Source organism: Salmo trutta, chromosome 3, assembly GCF_901001165.1.
Source record: "Salmo trutta chromosome 3, fSalTru1.1, whole genome shotgun sequence".
In the NCBI taxonomy this organism is placed as follows: Eukaryota; Metazoa; Chordata; class Actinopteri; order Salmoniformes; family Salmonidae; genus Salmo; species Salmo trutta.
In genome coordinates, this window is record NC_042959.1 from 334,015 (window position 1) to 344,590 (window position 10,576).

Sequence of the window (10,576 nt, forward strand, 5' to 3'; positions counted from 1 at the left end):
TTCACCGGAAGGTTTTGCAGGGTATGCTAGTTCTGAACATCACATGCTAATGTAAAAAGCTGGTTTTTGATATAAATATGAACTTGATTGAACAAAACATGCATGTATTGTATAACATAATGTCCTAGGAGTGTCATCTGATAAAGATCATCAAAGGTTAGTGCTGCATTTAGCTGTGGTTTTGGTTTTTGTGACATATATGCTTGCTTTGAAAATGGCTGTGTGATTATTATTGGCAGGGTACTCTCCTGACATAATCTAATGTTTTGCTTTCGCTGTAAAGCCTTTTTGAAATCGGACAATGTGGTTAGATTAACGAGAGTATTGTCTTTAAAATTGTGGTAAAATAGTCATATTTTTGAGAAATTGAAGTTATAGCATTTTTGAGGTATTTGTATTTCGCGCCACGCGATTCCACTGGCTGTTGACTAGGGTGGGACGCAAGTAGATATGGTTACAAGGAAATGATAGGGGAATGTGCCCTAGTGGGCTAAACCGGCATGGCGGCTTGTTAGACAAAGGGACCGATAAGGGCGCAAAAGATAAAGAGACGCTACAAAGTTGATAATTATAACAATTGAAATGCTAATCGTTTGCACATGAACGCTCACTCATTCGGGAATAATTGCAATCAATATATATATTTATGCTCAGTGTGTCGTCGTGATCTCTGTTGGAAAGTTTGTTTCTGTTGGAGAGTTTGTCCTCCCTCTCTCTCTCTGCCGTGGTTAGAATGGTTAGTTCAGAGTAATATTCAGCAATGTTGTTATAGAATAGATGTTTCGGCGGTTGTCGGTCTTCACGTTCAGTGGTACCGAATTCCTAGCTGCAGACTAGTAATTAGTATCAAAGATTTGTTCTTATTATGTCGGTTCGATAGTCTCAGAGTTTAACCACGTGGTATGGTTAAGAATTCAACAATCATCTGAAACCTTAGCCCTCTCGTGGTTATCGAGCTAAGCTGGTCTCTACTCAAACCTTAGACCTCTCGTAATTGAGAGAAGCAAGGTCTGGGCTCCAACCTTAGCCCTCTCGTAATTGAGAGAAGCATGGTCTGGGCTCAAATCTTAGCCCTCTCGTAGTTGAGGTAAGCTTGGTCTCAAGATAAATTCAAGATAAATTATATTCGGAAGAGCTGAAAGGGGCTTTCCCACAACGCCAGATCAATGTCTGTGCTCATGGGGCGGGCCTATGATTTAGTTAACTTGTTGGGGCTAGGGGGCAGTATTTACACGGCCAAATAAAAAACGTACCCGATTTAATCTGGTTACTAATCCTACCCAGTAACTAGAATATGCATATACTTATTATATATGGATAGAAAACACCCTAAAGTTTCTAAAACTGTTTGAATGGTGTCTGTGAGTATAACAGAACTCCTATGGCAGGCAAAAACCTGAGAACATTTCATGCAGGAAGTGGCCTGTCTGACAAGGTGTTGTTGTTCTGGCTTCTGTTTATTGAAGAGTCAGGATCTTAGCTGTAACGTGACATTTCCTACGGCTCCATTAGGCTCACAGAGCCCGGGAAAAACATGAACGATGACGAGGCAGCCTCAGGCTGAAACACATTATCGCCTTTTCCAAGTGGCCCATCAGAGGACAATGGAATTAGGCGCGTGCCCGATTCGACCCCGTGCAGTATTTTCCTTCGGCTGTTTAGCTAATTGCAGATTCCCGGTCGGAATATTATCGCTTTTTTACGAGAATAATGGCATAAAAATTGATTTTAAACAGCGGTTGACATGCTTCGAAGTACGGTAATGGAATATTTAGAATTCTTTTGTCACGTTAAGCGCCATGTGCGCGACCGTGATTTACCATTCTGATAGTGTCTAGAACGCACAAACAAAACGTCGCAGATGGAACATAACTATGGATTATTTGGGACCAAACCTACATTTGTTATTGAAGTAGAAGTCCTGGGAGTGCATTCTGACGAAGAACAGGAAAGGTAAGACCATTTTTCTTATAGGAAATGTGATTTTGGTGAAGGCTAAACTGGGTGGGTGTCTAAATAGCTAGCCCGTGATGCCGGGCTATCTACTCAGAATATTGCAAAATGTGCTTCATCCGAAAAGCTATTTTAAAATCGGACATATCGAGTGCATAGAGGAGTTCTGTATATATAATTCTTAAAATAATTCTTATGCTTTTTGTGAACGTTTATCGTGAGTAATTTAGTAAATTGTTAGTAAATTCCCCGGAAGTTTGCGGGGGGTATGCTTTTTCTGAACGTCACATGCTAATGTGAAAAAGCTGGTTTTTGATATAAATATGAACTTGATTGAACAGACATGCATGTATTGTATAACATAATGTCCTATGTGTGTCATCTGATGAAGATCATAAAAGGTTAGTGCTGCATTTAGCTGTGGTTTGGGTTTTTGTGACATTATATGCTAGCTTGAAAAATGGGTGTCTGATTATTTCTGGCTGGGTACTCTGCTGACATAATCTAATGTTTTGCTTTCGTTGTAAAGCCTTTTTGAAATCGGACAGTGTGGTTAGATTAACGAGAGTCTTGTCTTTAAATAGCTGTAAAATAGTCATATGTTTGAGAAATTGAAGTAATAGCATTTCAAACGTTTTGAAAATCGCGCCACAGGATTACACTGGCTGTTACGTAGGTGGGACGAATTCATCCCGCCGGTCCCATAGAGGTTAAACTCCAAAGGGAATTGGAGTTTCCTTCATTAAACAGTTTAAAATCACATTATATAATTTCGCAAATAGTTTAATCTTTTCTCATTCATTTTATACAACAATTAGATGCAAGCCTCACAACTGAGACTCTTGTAATAACAGGGTTATGGTAATGTGGGTGTATTGTCTCTCATGAGTTTCACAAAATTGTACCAAACAGACCAGTTCGTAGCTGGCTACTTCACCGACCGTTTATACATTCTCCAGAACATGAATATTGTTCAGTTCTCAAGTTCTGTGAGGTGGAAGAAGTTCCTTTGTTCTCTCTATGAAAACGCACTCTCTCTTTCTGTACTGTCTGGCCATGAGGAAGAATCTCCTCAGCAGCAGCCTGGGTGTAGGAGAGAGAGAGTTTTACCAAATGTTGTGTGCAACCAGAGGAAAAAAAACTCTAGACCACCTTTACTCCACACATAGAGATGCATACAAAGCTCTCCCTCGCCCTCCATTTGGCAAATATGACCACAATTCTATCCTCCTGATTCCTGCTTGCAAGCAAAAACTAAAGCAGGAAGTACCAGTGACTCGCTCAATATGGAAGTGGTCAGATGATGCGGATGCTACGCTAAAGGTCTGTTTTGCTAGCACAGACTGGAATATGTTCCGGGATTCATCCAATGGCATTGAGGAGTATATCACCTCAGTCATCGGCTTCATCAATAAGTGCATCGACGACATTGTCCCCACAGTGACCGTACGTACCGATCCCAACCAGAAGCCATGGATTACAGGCAACATCCGCATCGAGCTAAAGGCTAGAGCTGCCGCTTTCAAGGAGCGGGACACCAATCCGGACGCTTATAAGAAATCTCGCTACGCCCTCAGACGAACCATCAAACAAGCAAAGCATCAATACAGGATTAAGATTTGTATTTGTACTTGTATTTATTATGGATCCCCATTAGCTGCTGCCAAAGCAGCAGCTACTCTTCCTGGATTCCAGCAAAATTAAGACAGTTTATACAATTTTAAAAACATTACAATACATTCACAACACACTGTGTCCCCCTCAGGCCCCTATTCCACAACTACCAGATATCTACTGTACTAAATCCATGTGTATGTATAGTGTGTATGTTATCATGTGTGAGTGTGAGTGTGAGTGTGTGTGTGTGTGTGTGTGGGTGTGTGTGGGTGTGTGTGTAGGTGTGTGTGTGTGTGTGTGTGTGTGTGTGTGGGTGCGCATGCGCGTGCGCGTGTGTGTGTGTGTGTGCGTGCGTGCGTGTGTGTGTGTGTGTGTGCCAATATTTGTGTTGTTTCACAGTCCCAGCTTTTCCTTAAGGTGTTTTTTTATCTGTTTTTTAAATCTAATTTGACTGCTTGCGTCAGTTACTTGCGTCAGTTAGATTGAATCGTCAGTTAGATTGAATTGTTAGTTAGATTGAATTGTCAGTTAGATTGAATCGTCCGTTAGATTGACTAGTCAGTTAGAATGAATCGTCCGTTAGATTGAATCGTCAGTTAGATTGAATTGTCAGTTAGATTGAATCGTCAGTTAGAATGAATCCTAATACACCGGCTCTTTTAGCCAGGTAACCTAGGACAACAAAAAATAAAAGTGTGTACTGTATGACAGAGTGATAGACCGTTTCATCAACTTGAAAGAGAGGAGGATGGCATTGGCGTTTCTCCACAAGTAGGGTGAGTGAACATGTTTTTCTACTTGCACGAACGAGCACCCACACGCACACACACAGAAATCAGAACCATGGACTGCCACATCATATTTAGCTTACGTTGATTGGACTAAATTGTTTTTGGTATCTTTTAGTTGTCACTGTATTAGACTAAGCAGAGATTATTTGATGATGTTGAAATGTTGAAGTTGAAATGGTGCTGGAATAGTGGAGGCAGCTCTTGTTTTCTTTGCAACTTGTGGTTCTAAATCAATCGTTGTTTGAAACATTAACTTGATTGACTGTGCTGTAGGTCATGTAACTGTTTGTTACATGCAATATGCTTGTGGACTTCACTAGACAGAGGTTACTATCAGGCTTTGTGATGAAACAAAAGGTGTGGATGAATTTATTCTGCCATTGTGTCTCATTGTCTCGGCCTTTAGCCCTTTATATCACGGTCGCAAGGCATATTAACTAAGATGTTATGGAGCAAACAACCCAATTATCACATGGGGGGATGCACCGCTACTGTTCGCTTGGAGAGTGAATTGAAGAGAGTGAGGTTCGGTGCGGACGATGTAGATGGCAACAACAAGAGGTAGTTCACACATGAACTGTATAGCGCCAGGTTGTATGATTTGGCTCCAAAAAAATCCCTCTGTAAACTACCATCGGCTACCCAAGGACCCACAACTTTTGAAGGAGTGGCTTCATGTCTTGAAAAGGAACGACGTGCCAGCTTGAGCTAGCAGGATCTGCAGCCAGCACCTCGCGGCGGAAGACTTCGTAATGAAGGGCATTTTTGATGTGACAACCGGGAGTTTCCGGACTCCTGATATCTCCAGGAGTGATAAGTATTATTATTTGGTCTGTTGTGGTCTGGTACTGTCTTTATGCTAGCTAGGGCCATCTACTTTAAGTGTTGAATGTCTTCCCAGTAGACTACTTGGTGTGTGAACTGCTGACTGATCATAAATTGCAGATAATTCTTGACACATAAACCAGGATCAAGGGGCAGGGACATTTCTAATCAAATCAAATGAAATTGTATTTGTCACACGCGCTGTCACGACCTCTGTCGAAGTCGCTTCCTCTCCTTGTTCAGGCGGTGGTCGGCGTCGATGGCTTTCTAGCCATCATCAATCTACTTTTCATTTTCCATTTGTTTTGTCTTGTCTTCCCACACACCTGGTTTCAATTCCATCATTACATGTTGTGTATTTAACCCTCTGTTCCCCCCATGTCCTTGTCCGGAATTGTTTATTGTAAGTGCTTGTGCACGTTATGTCTGGTGTGCGACGGGTTTTGTACCCATTTATTTATTGTTCTGTTTCCGGTGGTTTTAATTATTAAACTGTGCCGTTGTAAACACAGTTTTTTGCTCTCCTGCGCCTGACTTCTCTGCCGCCAATACGCACCCCTTACATGCGCCGAATACAACAGGTGTAGACCTTACAGTGAAATGCTTAGTTACAAGCCCTTAACCAACAATGCAGTTCTAACTAAAGTTCTAAAAAAATATATATAATAACACAATAAAATAACAATAACGAGTACTGGTACAGGGGGTACCAGTACAAAGCCAATGTGCGAGGGTACGGGTTAGTTGAGGCAATTTGTACATGTAGGTGGGGGTAGAGTGACTATGCATAGATAATAAACAGCGAGTTGAAACGGGGGCTCAATATAAATAGTCCGGGTGGCCATTTGATAAATTGTTCAGCAATTTGGGGTAGAAGCTGTTAAAGAGCCTTTTGGTTCTAGACTTGGCGCTCCGGTACTGCTTGCCTTGTGGTAGCAGAAAGAACACTCTATAACGGGTGAATGGAGTCTTTTACAATGTTTTGGGCCTTCCTCTGACACGCCTTGTATATAGGTCCTGGATGGCAGTAAGCTTGGCCCCAATGATGTACTGGGCCGTACGCACTTCCCTCTGTAGCACCTTATGGTCAGATGCCGAGTGAGCAGTTGCCATACCAGGCGGTGTTGTAGCCGGTCAGGATGCTCTCGACAGTGTAGCTATAGAACTTTTTGAGGATCTGGGGACCAAATCTGTCTCCTGAGGGGGAAAATGTGTTGTCGTACCCTTTTAGTGTAGTGATGAGCTTTGTGGGCACTATGGTGTTGAACACTGAATTGTAGTCAATTAACAGCATTCACACATAGGTGTTCCTTTTGTCCAGGTGGAAAAGGGCAGTGTGGAGTGCGATTGAGATGGCGTCATCTGTGGATCTGTTGGGGAGGTTTGCGAATTGGAATGGGTCTAGGGTTTCCAGGATGATGGTGTTGATGTGAGCCATGACCAGCCTTTCAAAGCACTTCATGACTACCGACGTGAGTGCTACGGGGCTGTAATCATTTAGGCAGGTTACCTTCGCTTTCTAGGGCACAGGGACTATGGTGGTCTGCTTGAAACATGTTGGTATTACAGACTCAATCAGGGACATGTTGAAAATGTCAGTGAAGACACCTGCCAGTTGGTCAGCAAATGCCCGGAGCACACGTCCTGGTAATCTGTCTGGCCCCGCAGCCTTGTGTAGGTTGACCTGTTTAAAGGTCTTACTCACATTGGCTACGGAGAGCGTGATCACACAGTCGTCCGGAACAGCTGATGCTCTCATGCATGCCTCAGTGTTGCTTGCCTCGAAGCGAGCATAGAAGTGATTTAACTCATCTGGTAGGCTCATGTCCCTGGGCAGCTCTCGGCTGTGCTTCCCTTTGTAGTCTGTAATAGTTTGCAAGCCCTGCCACATAAGACGAGCGTCAGAGCCGGTGTAGTATGATTCAATCTTAGCCCTGTATTGACGCTTTGCCTCTTTGATGGTTCGTCGCAGGGCATAGCAGGATTTCTCATAAGCTTCCGGGTTAGAGTCCCGGACCTTGAAAGCGGCAGCTCTACCCTTTAGCTCAGTGCGGATGTTGCCTGTAATCCATGGCTTCTGGTTGGGGTATGTACGTACAGTCACTGTGGGAACGACGTCCTCGATGCACTTATTGATAAAGCCAGTGACTGTGGTGTACTCCTCAATGCCATCGGAAGAATCCCGGAACATGTTCCAGTCTGTGCTAGCAAACCTGCTTCATCTGACCACTTTTTTATAATTGTCCTTGGATGGGTGTTTGTGTTCCTGTTCTAAATTAGAAAGTTGTAATTCCAGATTTCTTTGTTCAGACATAAAGAAAAAAATGTTTTGCACTACAATATATTATCAGGCCACACAAATAAGCTTTGATGGTTTCCCATAACATAGATGGATTAGTGTTGTTTATTATTTTATTTAACCTTTATTCAACTAGGCAAGTCAGTTAAGAACAAATTCTTATTTACAGTGACGGCCTACCAAAAGGCCTCCTGAGGGGACGGGGGCTGGGATTAAAAATAAAATACAAATATAGGACAAAACACACATCATGACAAGAGAGACCAAAACACCACATAAAGAGAGACCTAAGACAACAACATAGCATGGTAGCAACACATGACAACACAGCATGGCAGCAACACATGACAACACAGCATGGTAGCAAGTAGCACCACAACACTACATAAAGAGAGACCTAAGACAACAACATAGCATGGCAGCAACACATGAAAACACAGCATGGTAGCAACACTACATAGAGAGACCTAAGACAACAACATAGCATGGCAGCAACACAACATGACAACACAGCATGGTAGCAATACAACATGGTACAAACATTATTGGGCACAGACAACAGCGCAAAGGGCAAGAAGGTAGAGACAACAATACATCACGATAAGCAGCCACAACTGTCAGTAAGAGTGTCCATGATTGAGTCTTTGAAGGAAGAGATGGAGATAAAACTGTCCAGTTTGAGTGTTTGTTGCAGCTCGTTCCAGTCGCTAGCTGCAGCAAACTGAAAAGAGGAGCGACCCAGGGATGTGTGTGCTTTGGGGACCTTTAACAGAATGTGACTGGCAGAACAGGTGTTGTATGTGGAAGATGAGGGCTGCAATAGATATCTCAGATAGGGGGGAGTGAGGCCTAAGAGGCTTTTATAAATAAGCATCAACCAGTGGGTCTTGCAACGGGTATACAGAGATGACCAGTTTACAGAAAAGTATAGAGTGTAGTGATGTGTCCTATAAGGAACATTGGTGGCAAATCTGATGGCCGAATGGTTAAAGAACATTTAGCAGCTCGAGAGCACCCTTACCTGTTGGTCTATAAATTACGTCTCCGTAATCTAGCATGGGTAGGATGGTCATCTAAATCAGGGTTAGTTTGGCAGCTGGGGTGAAAGAGGAGCGATTACGATAGAGGAAACCAAGTTTAGATTTAACATTAGACTGCAGCTTTGATATGTGCTGAGAGAAGGACAGTGTACTGTGTGGTGGCTAATTTCTGCATTACCAAATGAGGAGAGTTACAAACTTCACACACCAGTCAGAGTTATACTTTAACTACATCTTTAATAATAAGAGCTTTGCAATAGCACTTGACTTTCAATGATGCGCCATTGAAAAGTGTCTACACAAAATTACAAAGATCTTTTATAGCCAAGATACACCCCTCTCAACGTACATGACGAACCACAGATACATAGAATGGGTCACAAGGTTAAGTTCTGTATGACAGATATCTATAAAACATAGCAGACAGCAACTGCTGTATCAACAGTTTTCATTGTATAGACCAGTGTCTGGTCCTCCGACTCCAAACTGGATCCGTCTCTCCCTGGTACAGTATAGAACAGACCAGTGTCTGGTCCTCCTACTCCAAACTGGATCCGTCTCTCCCTGGTACGGTATAGAACAGACCAGCGTCTGGTCCTCCTACTCCAAACTGGATCCGTCTCTCCCTGGTACGGTATAGAACAGACCAGCGTCTGGTCCTCCTACTCCAAACTGGATCCGTCTCTCCCTGGTACGGTATAGAACAGACCAGCGTCTGGTCCTCCTACTCCAAACTGGATCCGTCTCTCCCTGGTACGGTATAGAACAGACCAGCGTCTGGTCCTCCTACCCCAAACTGGATTCGTCTCTTCCTGGTACGGTATAGAACAGAACCATTAGCTCATGTCCTCTGGAATGCTCTTTAGGTTTTATCACCCAAAGACATCGTAAATCTCCTCTGTCAGTGCTATCTCATAGAGGCCCATCCTCAGTAAAACACACACACAATAGTTAACAGAATACTCTATTCTGTCGAATAAAACAACCATTATAATACAATACAAGCATTATAACATAATCTTGCAATTTTCCACGACAACTGTCTAGCCATACTCCCAAGTACTTGTATGAGGTTACTACCTCCAGCTCTAAACCCTCAGAGGTAGTAATCACACCTGTGGGAAGAGGGGCATTCTTCTTACCGAACCACATGACCTTTGTTTTGGAGGTGTTCAGAACAAGGTTAAGGGCAGAGAGAGCTATTCCATGTTCTATGTGCACTAGTTCTATGCTTCCCATTCTTAAGTTTCGTGTTTGTGTCTTTTACTTTCGGTTTTGTACACTAGCTTCAAACAAGATATTTTTGGTTATGTAAAAGATATTTAAATTAAGGTGAAATAAAAAATATTTCACAGCAGTTTCGATGGTACAATAATTCTCTACACTAAACTTGCTTGTTTTGTCAAACTATTAGAATTTTAACAACCAGGAAATGGCCCCTTTCTGCATAGTACAGGAAATGGCCCCTTTCTGCATAGTACAGGAAATGGCCCCTTTCTGCATAGTACAGGAAATGGCTCCTTTCTGCATGGTACAGGAAGTGGCCCCTTTCTGCATAGTACAGGAAATGGCTCCTTTCTGCATGGTACAGGAAGTGCCCCCTTTCTGCATAGTACAGGAAATGGCTCCTTTCTGCATAGTACAGGAAATGGCCCCTTTCTGCATAGTACAGGAAATGGCTCCATTCTGCATAGTATATCTTTAAGGGTAGCTTAGCGTAGCTTAACTTCCTCCAGTAATTGGTCAACTATATTTTCAGAGTAGCTTCCCCAACTAGTAATTCGATGTATATGGTTTCCTGATTCTAACTCACATGTGTCCGTGTGGGTGCAGGATTTTGCTCCAGCCAAGCAGTCACACAACTAATACATTCCTCATTAATGAACAGGATTTGATGATTAGTTGCATCAGGTGTCATTGCTTGGTTGGAACTGAAGCCTGCTGTCATGCCAACTCTTAGCCCTCTGCAGATCAGACGTCACCTTGCTCTCACAGCGGATACAGGACAATGCTGACAACTAGTGGTCATAAACATAACTACACTCTCCACA